The 17757-nt window shown below is 40.0% G+C and overlaps 1 long non-coding RNA gene across 2 annotated transcripts in view; it reads right to left on the bottom strand.

Moving 5' to 3' along the window:
- LOC108581757 overlaps positions 1-17757 on the bottom strand; it is a 59632-nt gene that overhangs the window by 25252 nt on the left and 16623 nt on the right. For both annotated transcript variants that reach the window (XR_004176474.1, XR_002516032.2), the window contains exon 2: positions 6906-7162. This is a non-coding gene — a long non-coding RNA (uncharacterized LOC108581757). The remainder of the gene's footprint in view (positions 1-6905; positions 7163-17757) is intronic.

Genomic DNA, 17757 nt, shown 5'->3' with positions numbered 1-17757 from the left:
GTTCTTTGGATGCTCTCAAGATAGCTGCCAAATGTATCAAGGAAAGTCCAAAAGCAACTGTGACCATGAAACTAATATTGCTTTGTATGGATTTGGTTTGGTGGAAAACTTTACTGCCAAGGCGTAACTCAATTGTACAGAAATTTCTTTTGATCTTTCATTGTGTGCTCTTTTATTTAATTTTAAAGAATCCAAGACGAGTTGTGCAGATATTTAAGGAAATCTTTTGCTTTGGACTCCTGTCATACTGGCTGGGAAGGGCTTTAATAACATAAATTTAATAATAGATATGGCTTTCAAAGCTATTTGGAAATTTGCACTTTTATTTTGTATTAATTTGAATCACCCCAGGAGTCAAGATCTTGCAATGCTAATTACTAATATAGACTCCCAGAATCCCTACCCTGACAGTCAGCTTGGAGAAATCCCAACTCCCTGGGCCAAAAAGTGTTAATAAAAAGTGATTAGCTACTTAGGCCAAGGCATATTATAATAATGCATTATATTTCCCTTGAATGGGTGATGTGCATTCTCATTTCTCTGAATGAAGAAAATGGTTGAGGGAGATGAAAATTCAGTCACTTTGACTGGCATTATTACTGAAAGAATCAAGCTTTTAAAACAAATAGAATGCTGCTTTCTCTGCACTTCTTAGATTTAAGATTCAAATCTGAAAATGCAAATAAACAGAAATATACCCTTTCTGTTTACCAGTCTAGTTCATCTGTTTGCTCTGTTTTGCAGACCTATGTGTGAATTAATGCAAGCAGCTAATGCCGGGCCTAACATGCTCCATATGTTTTAGAACTTTTAAGGTGAAGAAAATAACTGGCCTTTTTCTTCCTTTAGCCCTGTGAGACAGACATTCTCCACTTAAATTATCAGCCACAGGGCATCCGTGGCTGGGACTCCACACAGATGCTAATGAATTTGGAACAACATTTAAGTGGCTGAACAAAAATGGATCCTAAACACCCCAAATCAAGCGCAGCAAACAAGAAATAGGCTGACACATTTCTATCAGGAAGGCAACCAGAATGTCAAACTCTTGAATGATATTGGGTGATCTCAGCTCTGTTTTATCATCTCAGTAAATAAATCTAGAGATGATAAACAACCATAAATACCTGTAACAAATGCTCCATAAAAACCAAATCTTAAATATATTCCACACATCCCTCTCCAGTCACCATCCTTCACCCTAGCCCCCACCAAAAAAAATGACTAACCTTTTACCAAACCTCTAGGTAGAAATAGAATTACATTTAACACAAAGGTAGTAATAATAATACTATATTTTATACCCACAGAGACTAGAGTATTAGAAGAAAACAAAATGACACTCTCAGGGTACAGGCTCGTTAGTTGTTCTTATTGGGGGTACCTGTTTACTACCTTTCTGAAAACACCACGATCTTCCCCCAGTGCAGAGGCCTTGAATCCTTACTACAGCCGAAACAGTTACACCCCTCCACCCTGGCTGGAAATGCAGTAAAGGCAATTACCCTTTCCCTACCGTCTGAACAACACAATTATTGGGAAGATAATAAGATTATCCAGGCTTTTGCTTCTTAAAATTATACCGAGGAACACAAACTGAATACTGTTTCCTATGCATTCATCTTAAAAACAAATAAGGGAAGTAAAAATGTGCCTCTAAGCTAATGAGGACCCTGAGACAGAGCCATAGATACATTTTCTCACTTGCCTAATGAGCAAAGTGACAGACAGTGAAACAGTTCACACTTGAGTAATTCTCTAGTCATCAGCAACTGCAGAGGGGCCCCTCCTGCTAGGGTTGCGGAGGGGGGTGGTCGGGAGATGTAATAAATAGAGCCTGGCTCTGCTGGCCAGAATAAGTTATCACAAAGAGAGAGGTCTTAGGGTACACTCCCCAAGGAAATTTAACCAGAAAAAAGAGCCCATTGAAGGCATCTCCAGCCTTACATTCAATTAGAATTAAATTAAAACAATGGAAAAAAGAAATCACCTGCTCCTCATCAGGCCAGCTGCCTGGAGGGGGTGGGGTAGCTAGGAATCTGGAAGGCAATGACCCCTCCCCACTGGGATCTACACACTGTTTTTAAACGGTGCTGTCTTCTCTAGACCTCGCTGTCATGGAAGCATCCTTTCCGGGGAAAATGGGGAAAGTGGGCAAAGGTTAAAGGCAGTCAAGGTGGTGAGGAAGCGGGGGTGTGTGTGTGTGCACATGCACACATGCGTGCAAGAGATAGGTAGAAAGCATCTTTTTATTGACTACTTTTAGCGAGTGTGCATAGGGCAAGCAGATCTTGCAAATCCACCACGTTTCCGGTTTGATCGTTAGAAGGAAGGGAACTGAAACTTGTTCCTTGACAACTATGTGCCAGGCCCTGTTTGTCCTTATTGCAACCTCATGCTGACACTGGGAGTGGGCTCTGTGCTAGTTCAGTCACTTTAAAGGGGAATGAACTGAGGTCTCAGTCTGCTAAGCTATTTGCTGAAGCTCACATGGCCAGTAAATGGAAGCAGAGATCCAAATTTCAGTTTGCTTGGCTCCAAAGCCCAAAGCCTATGCTCTTTCTACTCAAAATCTCCCAGTATCCCTCACCAGGAGGCTGATAAAGGAGAAGTGCCGAGTGAGACGTTGGCCAGAGAAGTGGGAGCTGAGCTCAAAACATGATGTCTCTTGTCCATTATCACTAGTTTATCCCTGGGCCCTAGCAGGTCGGTGTGATTCAGGACCAAAGCTCAACACCGGGGTTCCCAGGATGCCAAATATACATATCTGCAATCTTCAGCCATTTGTTTTGATATCACTTAATATCACACATACATATGGCTTAAAACCTGTTCTAAATATTTAGCACATTCTGTGTCTTTTTATCTTTAGTGCTTTAATTGCCACAGTATCTTCAAAATTAGTGGGCCGACTCCAGCACTTAGAAGAGAAGCCTGTTTAATGCGTGCCAGTGCTCCGTCTTCTAGAGGTTCTTTACTTTATTCAAATTACTAATCATTTAGAGCATCACTAAAAGCCTTTTTCCCTTGCTCCCCATGCATGCTTAACCTAATTAACTATAAATGAGGAAAATGCTATCCACATTAAAAGGAAATGTTAACCTATAAATTATCCCACTATTTCTGGTGAGGCTAAGGACTCCTTTAGAAAGCTCAACTGTGGGGCAGAATTTCAGTTTATGTGCATTCCCTGCCCTCCCTCACTAGAATGGGCTGCAGAATCTCCCATTTCTGGTGGATTCCTTTGTCTGTATTTATATTTTCTTAAATTGACTCCCTTTGTGTTTGCTTACATACTCTCAGGAAACTAGAATAATCTATAAAATGCTCCCCAGGAGCCCACTGGGGTGAAAATCTATCAAGTGACAATCTAGATTTGTCCCTCAGTGCAGAAAATTCCTATTCTCATACACTTTTCCCAGACAGATCCCGTCGTAGGAAGCAAACAGTGTCTTGAGAGCCTCAGATCACAGACCCCCAAGTATTCTCCCTCTGGCTGACCACACCTGACCCGGCCCTGTGATGGCTTCCTTCCGAGCCACTCCATTAGGGGGGTTGACACAAATAGGGCAATTCTTTTGAAAATTCTTGTCAGAAAGAATACCCATTAACACATTCATCTGAAAGACCAGATTAATTTGTCAAATTATCCTAGATTTGACCTTTGAGAGCTGAGGGCAGGCCTGCGTCAGAACAGTGTGTGGAACACGAAATTGGTTATGGAGCAAGACGAGAGGCTGAGAATGTGGATCATCCTCAGAAAACGCTGTCCAGGGAAGGCCTGGAGCAAATCATGGGCCAAGGGTGGAGGCCAAGTGACGGGGACAGAGAGGCGAAGACAAGGGCAGCAGTGCCCACAACAGGAATTCCTACTCTTCAACTTTGTTCGTAGTGGTCCCTACTTTTAATATATGTAATGTATTAAGACAGACAATTCTGAGGTTGTAGTAACAAGGGAAATGCAACTGGCACAGACAACTCCTGATTCTCTTTTTCATGACCCCCCTATTTGGGCTAACCTTTGTTCTGGTTGCCAAGTTCATGACAAACCCCAGTTCATTCCTGCAGCTATGGGGGAAACTCTAATCTTGTAAGGTATTGGAAGGCTTCTGCCCTGCAGTCTTGTTGTGGGTGTATGCCTCCAATTCCTACCCTGGGCTCCGTGAGATGGGGAGTAGTGGAGGCTGTGATCAGGTCACTGGGGAATACCCGAGTCCAAGCAGGCTTGACATCCACATGTGCAGTCAATTCTTGATTATCCACACCAATGGTCTGTGACCCAGGCCCAGGTAATCCCAAATAATTGACAATCCAAAAGGAATTTCTCTTTGGTTTTGGAATATGCTTTGCTTTTTCTAGCTGCAGATCCCTGCTCCCACTTACGCTTTCCTTGTCGGATATTAAGAATCATTTATGTTCCTTTAGTTGGGCACTTGGTCTGAGCAATGGCTTGAAGTCAGCTTCATATTGAAAATTTGCCTACTCCATAGACAAATGATTCCCTTGCAGGCAGTTGAATTTGACAGTATCATATATTGCATAAAGAATCATCTGTCCAGGCTAGTGTTGTTAATTCATTCATTCATTCACCCGTTTGACACACATGCATTGAGCTCCTACTGTGTTCCAGGACTGCACGATAAATTAGAGCTATGGAGATGAAAGATGGAGCCCTAGCTCTCAGGGGATGTACCTTCTAGTGGGGCTTAATGGAATAGATTTTAGTATTTTCCTCCGGACCTGCACAGACCCACTGCATATTCACTTCTTCCCATTTTCGGCTCCTCATCTAACTCCTTTTGTGTCAGGAGTTTCAATATTTTGGGGAAAGTGCTGTAGATGATTGCTGGGTTGCGCAGTGTTTCCCAGAGATGGGAAGAACCCAGGCCACTTTCATTTTTGAGGGTCCAGATATATTAAAAATAGAAGAGAGGCCAAAACAGGGGTGCAAATGTGTGGTAGATTTTAAATGTTTACATTTAATAAATTAATATTTTGATACTCCAAAATTCTAGTGATCATATAACTGCATTTGGATAAAATGTCAAAAGTCTAAATTCCAAGCCCTTTCTGAATGTGAGATGTAGCTCCTCTCTTTCCCATTCCCCACTCATGCTCAACCCCTGCCAAGAAAAGCCCTGACTGTGGGGAAGTAGGTCTAAATGGGACTGAATGGGGAGTCATTTTAATGCTCAAAGGAACCTCTACAGACATGAAGCACAGTTGGTCCATGGCTCTGTGCCTTGTGGTCACAGGGAATAGTTCTCAGCGAGGCAGACACATCTTAAGCTCTTTACTCAAGAGGCATCAAATCAATTTGTTTCTACAAAGTTCTCCCTTTCCCATAGCATTAAAAGGACCCTAGCAGAGTGCCTGGCTAACAGCTACCACTCTGTTAAGCTCATCCCTTCTGAGTATCACCATCTTCTTCACTGCCACATCCACACACACCAGTATTTATCCTTAGCCCTCTTATTGAAAAGCCCATGGAAGATAAGGAACTTCTGACAGTGTGAAAGTTGGAGTTAAGGCTCAGAGGTTGCTACTCATCTTATATTTTTGTTTCTGAACATAAAACCATAAAGAGAGCATGCTAAATAAATTTCTGGTGACATTTCGCCCACTCAGTTATGATGGGTGCCGTATAATTATTTTTATCTCAATACCCATTGCTTATTAGCAACTTAGCAGGAATTCTCTCCCAGAGATCAGCGTAATGTTTACAAACTTTTGTTTTCAGATAATAGGGATAGAAGGAGGCATTTTCTCTCTGTCTCTTTCCTCCTCCTAAATGTTCAGTGTTTGTTCGTGTTTGAACTCAGAAGTATTAATTCCCACAACCAATACCCTGGGTCCCCTGTGGTCTAGAAACGCAGACTAGTTAAGGCGTGTGAGTTGGGAAAGGACTTGGGCTGCTTTCATGGCTAATTTTGTGTATTTGAAATATCTGTCTAGGAGCCAGAATTATAGCTTCAGCTCTGCCTGTGGCCCTATTAATACACAGCTTAGCCCTTTGCTTCCTGGAAGAATCAGGCATCTTGTTCTTTTTCCAACTTCCTTCAGAGTGTCTCATGCTTCATTGCAAAAGATCTACTCCTCCTTTGCCTTATACTTTAGTCTTTATTTCTGCTCCCAACGCCGAATTTCTTTATTTTTCTAGTTATTTCAGACAGGAGTGATTCACAAGTTAGGCAGACTAGAATCGAAATGCTTGTGGTTGCTAAGAGGGCATTCAGAAGTCAATCCTTTAATATACACATTTCCCACAGGAGAACTTGTGGTTTAGAGGCATTCTCTTGTTGTGTGTGTGTGTGTGTGTGTGTGTGTGTCTGTGTGTGGTTAAAGGTTTGTAGGTCGAATAGTCAGAACTGGAGGTTGGAAACCACAGAAAGAACAAGAGGAACGGACTTGTGGTTGTGAAGAAGCAGGTGAGGGGAGAAGGCCTCATTAGTCCCTCTAGTGGGGAGAGATGAAGTTAGCGCAAACTTTTGTGAAGTCAGACTCATTTTACACAGAATGTGATGATGTGCTGTCCATTGAGAGAAAAACTCATGGTTTAAATGAAAGCTAATGTTTTGCAAGCATTTATTGTGGCAGGCACTGCATAAGTGCTTTACATAAATGCATCTCACTCAATCTTTCTCAACATTTCTATGAATTGAACCTGTAAAAATCCCTATTTTACAAAGCCATGAAGTAGAGAAGTTAAGCATTGACCCTGGGTCTGTATGACTCTAGAGTCTGCGGGCTTGACAATCACCATGACACAAAACACATGCTTAGGAGCTATTCTCAGAGCACAGGTCATCCCTGTCTTTGTATTGACTGGGAGAGGGAAACCAGGACTAGTGCTGTAGTCTGTTCCAGGTCCATACTGCTGGGTAACACACTGCTATAAAACTTACCACTTTATAGTATCTCACGATTGTGTGGCTCAGAAATTTAGGCAAGACTCAGCTGGCGATTCCACTTCTGGTAGCTTTGACATAGGTCACTCACTGGTATTCAGCAGGTGGATGGGCTGGTCTAGAGGCTCCAAGACAGTTTCAGCTGCATGTCTGCTGCCTGGCAGGCACAGGTGAAATGTTGGGTTCATTTGAGACTGTGATCAATGTATGGTGGTCTCAGGCTGGTTGAACGTCTTATATGGCTGCTCAGGATCCTAGAGAGAGTATTCCAAGATTCAGAAATGAGAAGCTTGAGTCCTGGGCCCAGAGCTGGCGCAGCCTCACTTCTGTAGTATTCTCAAGCTTACTGAAAGGAGAGTCACTCCACGCTGTCCCTGCTCCCACGCTTTCCACATGTGCCCCACCCTGAGGCTCCTGCCCCCACCAGCCCTCTGACACTGCCCTCCTTGAGGGTCACCAAGGATCTCTTCGTCACTAAACTCAAATATCATTTTGTTCCTGTCCATATCTTACACAACAGCTGACTTTGCCAATCATTTCTTTCTTGCAACTCTGCTTTCTTGGCCGTTCACACTACCTTCTTCTCCTCTGCTTTGTCTTCCCCCAGGGAGATCTGGCAATGTCCAGAGACACTTTCAGTCATCACAACTGTGGTGCTACTGACATCTAGTGGGTAAAGGTCAGTGTTATTGTTAAATATCCAATAAGGTACAGGATGGCCCCCACAACAAAAAAATTATCCGGTCCTAAATGCCAGTAGTGCTGAGGTTAAGAAATCCTGCTCTGGTTTTAAAAAGAGGGTGCTGGAGACAGGATGAATCTTGGCACAAAGGAAACTCACTAATGGCAGAGTTTCTGGCCTCCTTGGGGAGTTATCTCTGAAAAGGGATTCCTTTCTGGTAAACAGCATGGTGTAATGGAAGGGGAAGGGGTTTGTGGTCAATAGATCTAGGTTTAAATCCTAACTTTCCTAAAGTGGAAGTCATAATTTCTATTTTGTGGAGTTGTCTTGATGAACAAATCAGATAACCTATACAAAGTATACAGTAAGTTCATAAGTGGTAGTCCTCCCCCTTAAGTCACATGATATAGCAGATGTCATGATATAGCAAGAGGTGGCTGGCACAGAATAAGAGTTGAATAAATATTTGCAGGATGAAATACGAATAAACTCATTGCCTTACTCCTTTAAGAGGTTGGTTGCCATGAGAGCTCTCTAGCTAGAAATGATTTATTTTTTTTTCTGTCCTTTTTGGACCTAAGGTTTAAAGATAAGTTTCACAACTCTGCCTCATAGTCTGGCCCCATCAGTATAATAGCCAGTGAGGTTTTATGACGCTAGGCCATTGGCTTGGCATGCAATCCTCCAATTAGAAGGCATGTGACTGCCCATAATATAAAACAAGAAATATGGATAGCTTTATTCTCTTGTGGACACAGCAAAAGTGGCAGAGAAGAATAATAAATTCAGAGACCTATGTGGTATCTCTTGCCCTCAATATTGACACTAATTATGAAAAGAAAAGTTTGTATATTTGGGCATGGGGAGTGGTCTCTTCCCCTTTACCTTTTTGGTGCCTATGAACAAGGCATCAACCTAACTTTCTGCTGAGATTCAAAGACAGAATTACCATGGAGACCACCTCCTTGGGATTTTATATAGTACAAAATCATTGACATTAACATCTCCCTATATCTCCTTGTCTTGTTCTGATTCACCTTCCATATTGTAATCTAGGTAAGCTTTTGGAAATACACACTTTATCATGATACAATCCCCTACTTCCTATTAAATAAATTTCAAAATGTGTCATACAAGCCCCCATGTGATCAGGCCTTTCCATCCTTTGCTTCAGACTTCAATTCACCTCCCTACATCAAAGCCCCTTCATAGAGCTATGTCTCTCTCCTTCATGGTCCTTGGCAAAGCTATACAATGGTTCATTTGTTAGTGTCCTTCTTTGATTAGCATCAGTCTCTCTCTCATAAACTCTTTGCTCCATGACAGCTGGGATTGTGTATCTTTTAGCTTTCATAGTATCCCCAGAGCCTGGCATATCCCCCGAGCCTGGTTCAGTCAAGGCTTCCTAAATAAATGAATATTTAAACAGAATAGATGATATCACTAGTAAACATTACTTTCCTACTTCAGCCAAGGACCTAACCAAAACCCACTTTTTTTTTCTTCTAACTTTTATTTTAGGTTTGGGGGCTACATGGTGCAGGCTTGTTACATAAGTAAACTGCATGCCACTGGGGTTTGGTCTACAAATGATTTCATCACCCAGCTAGTGAACATAGTACCTTATAGGTTGTTTTTCCATCCTCTCCCTCCTCCCACTCTTCACCCTTAAGTAAACCCCTGTGTCTATTGTAGTTCCCCTCTTTGGGTCCGTGTATATTTAATGTTAAAATCTACTTTTCTCTAAATATGTGACTACCACTTCTACAACAAGGAAGGTGTGAGATATAAACAGTACAAGTTTATTGATGATGATGATAATGATGATGATGGTAATAGCTATGTAATACTAATATACAATTAAATAATAAAATAATTATGTAAAACAGTTAAATCTTCATTAATATTTGTTGAGTGCTTGCCCTGTGCAAGATACTATACTAGGCAATGGGGATAAGCTCTTGAGCAAAATCAGACATGGTATTTTTCATGCATTATCTTATTTAATAGGTCTATTAATTAGGCACAATTATTTTCCCATTTTGTAGATGAGAAATTGTGACATTGGAAGCTTAACTAAATTGCTCATGATCATACAGCCCATAAATTGGTGTGATATAGCAGTTATTTGAACCCAGGAGTGACTCCAAAGTTATTAACCATTACATTGTATAATTTTAGAAGAAAAGAGATTAAGTTAGGCCTAAAAGGTAACATCTGTCAGCAAGTGCAGCAGATACTAATAGATGCACCAGCATCCTCAATGGACTGGGCATTATGACACACCAGACACTGTTTAAGGTGTGGAATATATGTTTTCTCTAATCTTCACAGCGATTCTAGTGGTAGGTATTATTATCCTCATTTTACAGGTGAGTCACCAAAGGCTCAGGTAGGAGAAAGAGGCAGGGAACAGGGCAAAGTCAGGTGAGATGCTTGAAAACTTTCCAGCTCTTGAAGTCTTTACAGTATAACTTTTGAATTATATTTTAAAGACAGGAAAACTTTCTGAATTCAGACTCAATAAACCCAGAATTTGTAATATTGAGACACTGAATCACAGACTTTTACAACTGAAAAAGACCTGAGAGATTATCTAGTCTAAGCTCTTCATGGGGCTTCTGATTGAGTATAAAATTGGATAAATCTTAGGTAGCTCAAAACTTTTATTTTACTCATATGTTATGATTTATAGGCCAATCACAACTTGCTATTTTGAACAACCTACTCAATTTGAGTGAGTTAGTAGCCATTTCAATCAATTTATAACTATGTTTGTATGTAGGAAAAGTATTTTTCGTCATAAATATTTTACATTTGTAATATTTACTAATTCAGATAGGAGTTTACAAACAAGGTTCCTCTTAGTGGAAAAATGAGATATGAATGATATTTTATTATCCAAAGAACTCTCAGGACCTGAGGCACACATATTCCAGAGTAGAAAAGCACATTCCCCAAGTGAAATAAAAGTCTTCTCTTTCTCTCTCCCTTCCCCTCCCCACTATTTCTATTTCTTTTATTTCCGTGCCACTGCTGCATTCTATTGTCTCGGACAAGTGAGGCTACATTACATTTTAAAACTTTTGTCCTTTGGTCATCCATAGGACCTAGAATGCTTCCCACTCCCAGGTCATTAAAAAAAAATAACTTGGGTAGAAAAGATTTTGTTATTGGTGAAACTGAAGGCTCACCTGAATTTACTTTAATGGAAAACTCTAACTCCCTAGGGGCAAATGTCTGCAAAGATATCACTGGGAGCTCAGAGGAAAATATTATGTTCTAACCTTTTAAAAATTAATCCAACTATTAAGAGGGATCCCAACTGTATTTCATTCAAGCCATAATCTGAAAGGTATGATGATTAAAGCAAGACAAATGTAGTGTCATAAGCAAATGTCATGCCATAGATTTACCTACCAACAAGACATTGGCATGGTTCAGGTCAGAGGTTAATTAAAGACATCGAAAGGTCATTCTGTGATTAGGTGAAAGCAGGGTTTTAATAGGGCATCAGTCCGACCCACACTGACAGAAGATTTATGCCAGCCGTGATGACATCGCCACGAATCCTGCTGATAACAAGAGCCTCAATATTGGCCTGAACAGAATGATGAATGGAGCACATATCTCCTCACACTTCTCATTACAAGCTCTTTCACTCCTGGTGGCACTTAGCAGCATTTATTTACTGAGGTTTGAAGGTGTGGGACAGCAGAACAGGATATCTAATACTTTTAAATGTAGACTTGTGATATAAAAATGAAACAAGAGATAAGATTAGGTCTTTGAATAATTGCACAGCTTTTCTTCCAAGATTATATTCACTAGTACTAACATTATACCCCCTCCATGTTCTGCCAGTGTGTGAGCAGTTCAAGAAAATTAATTGTCTGAGGCAGAAGGTCAGAGGGAAAAAATTACTGATAAGCATTAACCATGCTATAAAATAGCACCTCACCACATTTTGCCTTCCACAGCCCTCAGTATGTGAACAAAAGATAATATAAAGAAAAGGATATACACATTTCCCCCGATGCCATATTTAAAGTTGTTAAGTGCTGTTTTTATTTGGATTAGATCAGGTAAAGAATCTAGAAGGCCAAATAAATGAAAAAATAAATAAAAATCAAACAAACAACTTACAATATTCTCAGCTGAAAGCAAATATAAGAGAAACTAAAACCCTGATGAATAACGTTTACTTTTCCACGAAACTCCTTTTCAACATGTTATATATTTATCAAACCACCAGAGTGTAAATTCCATGAATAAGTCCTATCATCTCTCAACCAGTAGACACCATGAAAATTGTAACTACAGAAAATTGTTAGTACTATAAAAGGCTACTTTCTAGAGATCTACATATATCTATTTCTGCAATTTCACAAGAGAAAATAAAATCATAATCTTTTTGCTTGGGCCACAAACAGGGGCCAGGCCAGGATAGGATCACATCACATCTAACCCCAAGCCAATGCTCCCATTAGTTCAGAAACGAAGATGAGTCACTCTGACGGAAGTGATGGAGCTGGTGACCTGCTACAGGACAGCTGTGAAAGTCTTGTCTTTCCTTTTTTGAGGCAATTGTATTTGTGGATAGAACAAATTTTAGGTGGCTTTACACCAATTAATAATCCAGTCCAGCACATACAACTGCTCGGAGCCATGAAAATGCACATATGCATGTGTCAACCACACACACAACTTTCAGTCCTGCTCCTCCACACTGAACAAACTAAATACACATTTTCAGTGGTGGATTTAACCCCATCTGAGCATATAAAAGCCATTAATAAAGAGGGGGATTTCCTGGTTGACTTTTTGAAAAGAGACTTCTTTCGGCACTTTTAGCTTAGGATTTTCGTTTGCCCTGACAAATGTTCACGGGAGAGGTCTTAAGAATAGATAATATGGCCTTGCTTCTTGTCCCTTCCAGTCTGATCCATTGGAGGTTTATTTATGTAAGCATCCATGAGCATTAAGATGACAGGCGGTTGGAGAGCAGTCCTGCCTGGGATGACAGGTCTCAGCCAGGCTACTCGTTCCACCCAGATGCACGGAGTTGGACCGGGATTCCAAGTGGCCACTAGGAAGATTGGCGTGATGGCCATCAGAAAACTGTATTGATCAATTTTTGCCAGCCCACATTCTGTCTGCTAGTACACATGGAGAGCTTCAGTCTTGTGTGTGGTGAGAGAGGGGGTTGTAAATGCTTTGGGGCAGTTGGAATCAGTGTACTGTATAGTTTATGGAAAGAGTACTAAGGTTATATAACTTGTGTAAAAAAAAGATAATGTTTCCCCAGCTACCACTGAGAAATACAGTCATGTGTCGCATAACAACATTTTGGTCAATGATGGGACATACATACAATGGTGGCCCCGTAACACAATGGAGGTGAAAAATTCCTATGGCTTAGTGGTGCCACAGACTTAATGTTGTGGCACAATGAATTACTCACATATTTGTGTTCATCTTGGCATAAACAAACCTACTGAACTTCCAGTTGTATACAAGTATAGCACATAAAATAACATACAATTATGTTCTGTACATATTTCATAATGATAATAAATGAACATGTTACAGCTTTACTGTACTTTTATCATCATTTTAGAGTGTACTCTTCAACTTATATTTTTAAAAGTTAACTGTAAAACAGCCTCAGTAGGTTATTCCAGAAGAAGGCATTGTTATCCTGGGAGATGACAGCTCCATGCATGTTACTGTCCCTAAAGACCTTCTGGTGGGACAAGATGTGGAGGTGGAAGACAGTGATATTTAGGACCTTGACCTTGTGTAAGCCTAGGTTGGTGTGTGTGTTTGTGTCTTAGATCTTAACAAACAAATTTAAAAAGTTAAAAAATATTTAAGAATAGAAAAAAGCTTATAGAATAAGGATATACAATTTTTGTACATCTATACTCTTTAAAGCTAAGTGTTATTACAAAAGAGTCAAAAAGCTCAAAAAGAAGTTCAGAAAGTCAAAAAGTTACAGTAAACTAAAGTTAACATACTATCAAAGAATTAAAACATAAATTTAATGAAGCTTCAGTGTACAGTGTTTATGAAGTCTACAGTATGTACGGTAATGCCATAGGCGTTCTCATCCACTCACCACTGACTCTTACTCACCCATAGCAACTTCCAGTCCTGCAAGCTCCATTCATGGTACGTGCCCTACAGAGGTGTACCATTTTTAATCTTTTGTACTGTATTCTTGCGGTACCTTTTCTATGTTTAGATATGCTTAGGTACACAAATAGTTATCATTGTGCTGCAGTTGCTTACAGTATTCAGTATAGTAACATGCTATACAGGTTTACAACCTAGGAGCAATAGGCTCTCCCATACAGCCTAGGTGTGTAGGAGGCTGTACCATCTAGGTTTGTGTATGTACACTCTATGATGGTCACACAATGATGAAATTGCCTAATGATGCGTTTCTCAGAACATATCCCTATGGTTAAGTGATGTGTGGTTATAAGTTGCCACCCTTTTGAGGTTTATCTTACTTTCAGAGAAAATTTGGAGCTAACCAATGTAAATAGCCTGTGTCCACTTCCTATCTCAAACCACTAGACTGAAGTGGTATGAAAACAGCATGACGTATTTTACTTTCTCCTTGTTGGCACCAGGAATAAGCATTCTCTTACAGGGAATTTTGGGTTAACTGTGCTTTAAAAAATTCAATTAGCTAGCTTATTGATAACCTATTCTGTGCTAGGTACTACAAAGGTTTCAAAAAGTACAAATCATAGCCCTGCTCTTAGGAGGCTTGAAACTCATTGAGAAGACCTGTGGAAACATCGAAGTATAAGTATCAACATGAAGCAAGGCTGCATGTGATTATTAGAGAAATGGTATAGACCAGAGTTCAGCAAGCTTTCTTTGTAAATGACAGATAGTAAATATGTTTGCTTGCATGTTATATGTTCTGTCTTAGCTACTCAATTCTGCCACTATCACAAGAAAGCTGCCGTAGATAGTATGTACATGAATGGGCATGACTGTGTTCCAGTAAAATTGTATTTATAAAAATAGGTGGTAGGCTGAATTTGGCCAGAGGACCACACTTCCTGACCTCTACTATCCACGTTAAATATTATGAGTATTCAGAAAAATGAGGAAATGTTACAGTGGGTGGAAAGGGAAGTCTTCATGCAGTAGCAGGGGATTGAAGACTATGTAGGAATTAGCGTACAGAGGAGACATTGTTGTTGGGAGCATGGTGTAATCAAAAGCTACATGTTCTAGGAAGGCTCCATGTAGTGATTAGTGGGAGTAAAAATGGAAAAAGTGGACCTCTCCATGAAAGCCACCCAAGAACGAAGGGCATTCCACTTCTGTCAGACAACTGCCCAGAAATTATACGCATAAGTCAGGTCTTGAGCTGTATTTTCCTAAAACCATGGTGCCCTGGTTAGGTCCTTTTACCTTTCCACTTGGCTGTTTTTCTAGCCTATCTCCTTCTGCAGCATTGGCATTTCCGGCTCCAGAATATAGAGATGCCAGCCCACAGGAGGGATGACTTTAGAGTTTTATGAGTATTTGGGAGTGTTTCTTTGTGATGTTTTCTCCATATTGTCAAGAGCTTGGTCGTCAATCCAAGTTATCGAGGTAATTCTGAATGTCTGTGTCTCTGATGACAGGAGCTCCCAGTTTAAGCCAAACCCTTAAGTCTAATTGGCAGCATTTCTTAAAGTATATCAATAGAATACTAGTTTGCCCAGATGATTCCAGGAAAGAGGGTTCTTTGGTGCAAACCATGCTTCCTCTTGAAGACTGACAAAGTACACTGGTAAATTAAAGGGCATGAGAAATCCTTTTGCAAAGACATCCTTTTAACTTGTACAACTATAACTTTTCCCAACATTTGACCACAGAACCCTTTTCCATGGAGCATCTATGAACATCTCATAGAACTTATTTTGGAAAACAACAATTTAGGGAAGCAGATGTGGAAGTAAATATTGGTAACAGTTACTAGTCATGGCTTCAAGTTAACATGAAAGACACACATGCACAGGGGCACACACAGAGGTGTGGGAATGAGAGAGATTTAAAAACTCCAGTGACTCTTGAGGGATATAAGCAAAGGGTAGAATTGAGCCTTCTTATTTATTGTAGTTACTTAAAGGTGTGGGAATGAGAGAGATTTAAAAACTCCAGTGACTCTTGAGGGATATAAGCAAAGGGTAGAATTGAGCCTTCTTATTTATTGTAGTTACTTAAAAAGTCTACCCACTCCTCATCCCCAATGTGCCAAGCAAGTGTGGGTGAACGGGAGTACTAAAATGCTGATATGTGAGAGCAAAAAATGGGGAGCAGAGTATTTAAACTTATTTTCTTCTTTTTTCCTTCTTGCTGATGTTAAACTTCTGGCTTTGTTTCCTTTCTTCGTATCTGTCTGGAGCCTTTGTTTGACTGAAACCATGAACATGATTGTCATCTTGAGCTATCCTTGGCAGGCAGGACTAAGCTTAGAGGGAAAACAAACGTATGATTAGCAAGTACATAAACATCCCAATTCAAGGCTAACTCCCCTCATCTGTAGAGCGGAGAAAGAGGTGTGCAGAGGAGTGAAGCAACCATGAATTTCATTGAAGCATCTGGAGAATTCACTGGGAGATTCTGTGAAATTTGCTGCAAACAAGTCAGACATTATAATCTAATTAACCATAATCGTATGTCGAAGAGGCTCTAGGTAGCGTCTCATAGCATTTGCTTTTTCTTCTTCTGTATGCTTTTGGGACATCCTAATTTTTATGCACTGCATTGTTCTCTAGTTCTGTCAACTCATTCACCTAGTATTTATTAAGGACCTACTAGATAACAAGCACTGGCAAATTAATGAAGGATACGACATGATCCCTGCCTTGGAGAAGCGGATAATCCAGATGCGGAGAGAGACACTGGAACCAATAAATGTAATCAAGTGTTATAAATGTTACGTGGATATCTGCATAGGGATAGGACAATCCAAAAGAGGCAGTTGTCAGTTCTACCTGAAATGCCAGGAGAAGTTTCATGCAGGGATAACTGTAGAACAGAATCTTGAAAAATGAGCAAGTGGGAGACAACAAGCAATCTGTACCAAACAGATCTTTGCGTCCTCCAGAAATATTTTGCTGGTTGGTTCCATGCACATTCGGATGACCAGAACATTCTTGAACCCATTCCATTCCTATAACATCTTGTAATTGAGAATACTGTAGCACCAGGGGTCTTTAAAGAGGTTTATGTGAACCCTAGGGTGGGGGGTGTTCAAGGGGATCCACTAGACTAGGGAAAAAATGCCAAAACTTAAAAAATTTTATCATATCTCTTTGAAACTTCTATTTTTGAGACCATTTTATAATGTGCATATAGTGAAATAGTACATGTTTATAATTTATAAATAAATATAGCTATTGAAGGTGCATGGTGTTGTTTGTTTTACTAATAGAGCACATGATCAAAAAACTCATAGACCATCAGTACTCATTATTCATCTATGAAGTAATTACATTCTGAAGTTTTAGGTGGACATGGAGTTTTGAGAACACTCTTCAGCTCAGACCAATTTAAAGATATGTTATTATCATTATTATAATTTTAGAAACTGGGTCTTACTCTGTCACTCAAGCCAGAGTGAAGTGGTGCAATCATAGCTCACTGTGGCCTCAAATGCTAGGGCTTAAGTGACCCTCACTCCTCAGCCTTCAAGTAGCTGTGACTACAGGCACACACCACCATGACTCATTTTTAAATTCTTAGTAGAAGTGGGGGTCTCGCTATTTTGCTCAGGATAGTCTCGAACTCCTGACCTCAAGTGATCCTCCCACCTTGGCTTCCCAAAGTGCTGGGATTACAAATGTGAGCCACTGTACCCAGCCCTGAATCTGTATTATTGATATGCAAAATGCTATATTTAGTTAAAAATACATTAAATAGCAGTACGCCTTGTGTGGTTCCATTTTTATATTTAAAAAGTGTATGTTAATATTTGTATGTACATACATAGAAAAATGTTTGGAAGAGCATACACCAAAATGCTAATGATTATCTCTGTGTGGCAGGATTACGAGTGACCTGTGTTTCTCTCTATTCTTTGCCATACAGCCTGAATGTTCTGCTATAAAGAGAAAATTTTTTTAAAATTTCTAATTCCTTTTTTTAAAA

The sequence above is a fragment of the Papio anubis genome, chromosome 10 (genome assembly GCF_008728515.1).
Source record: "Papio anubis isolate 15944 chromosome 10, Panubis1.0, whole genome shotgun sequence".
Classification (NCBI taxonomy): domain Eukaryota; kingdom Metazoa; phylum Chordata; class Mammalia; order Primates; family Cercopithecidae; genus Papio; species Papio anubis.
This window is presented reverse-complemented; position numbering and strand designations above follow the sequence as displayed.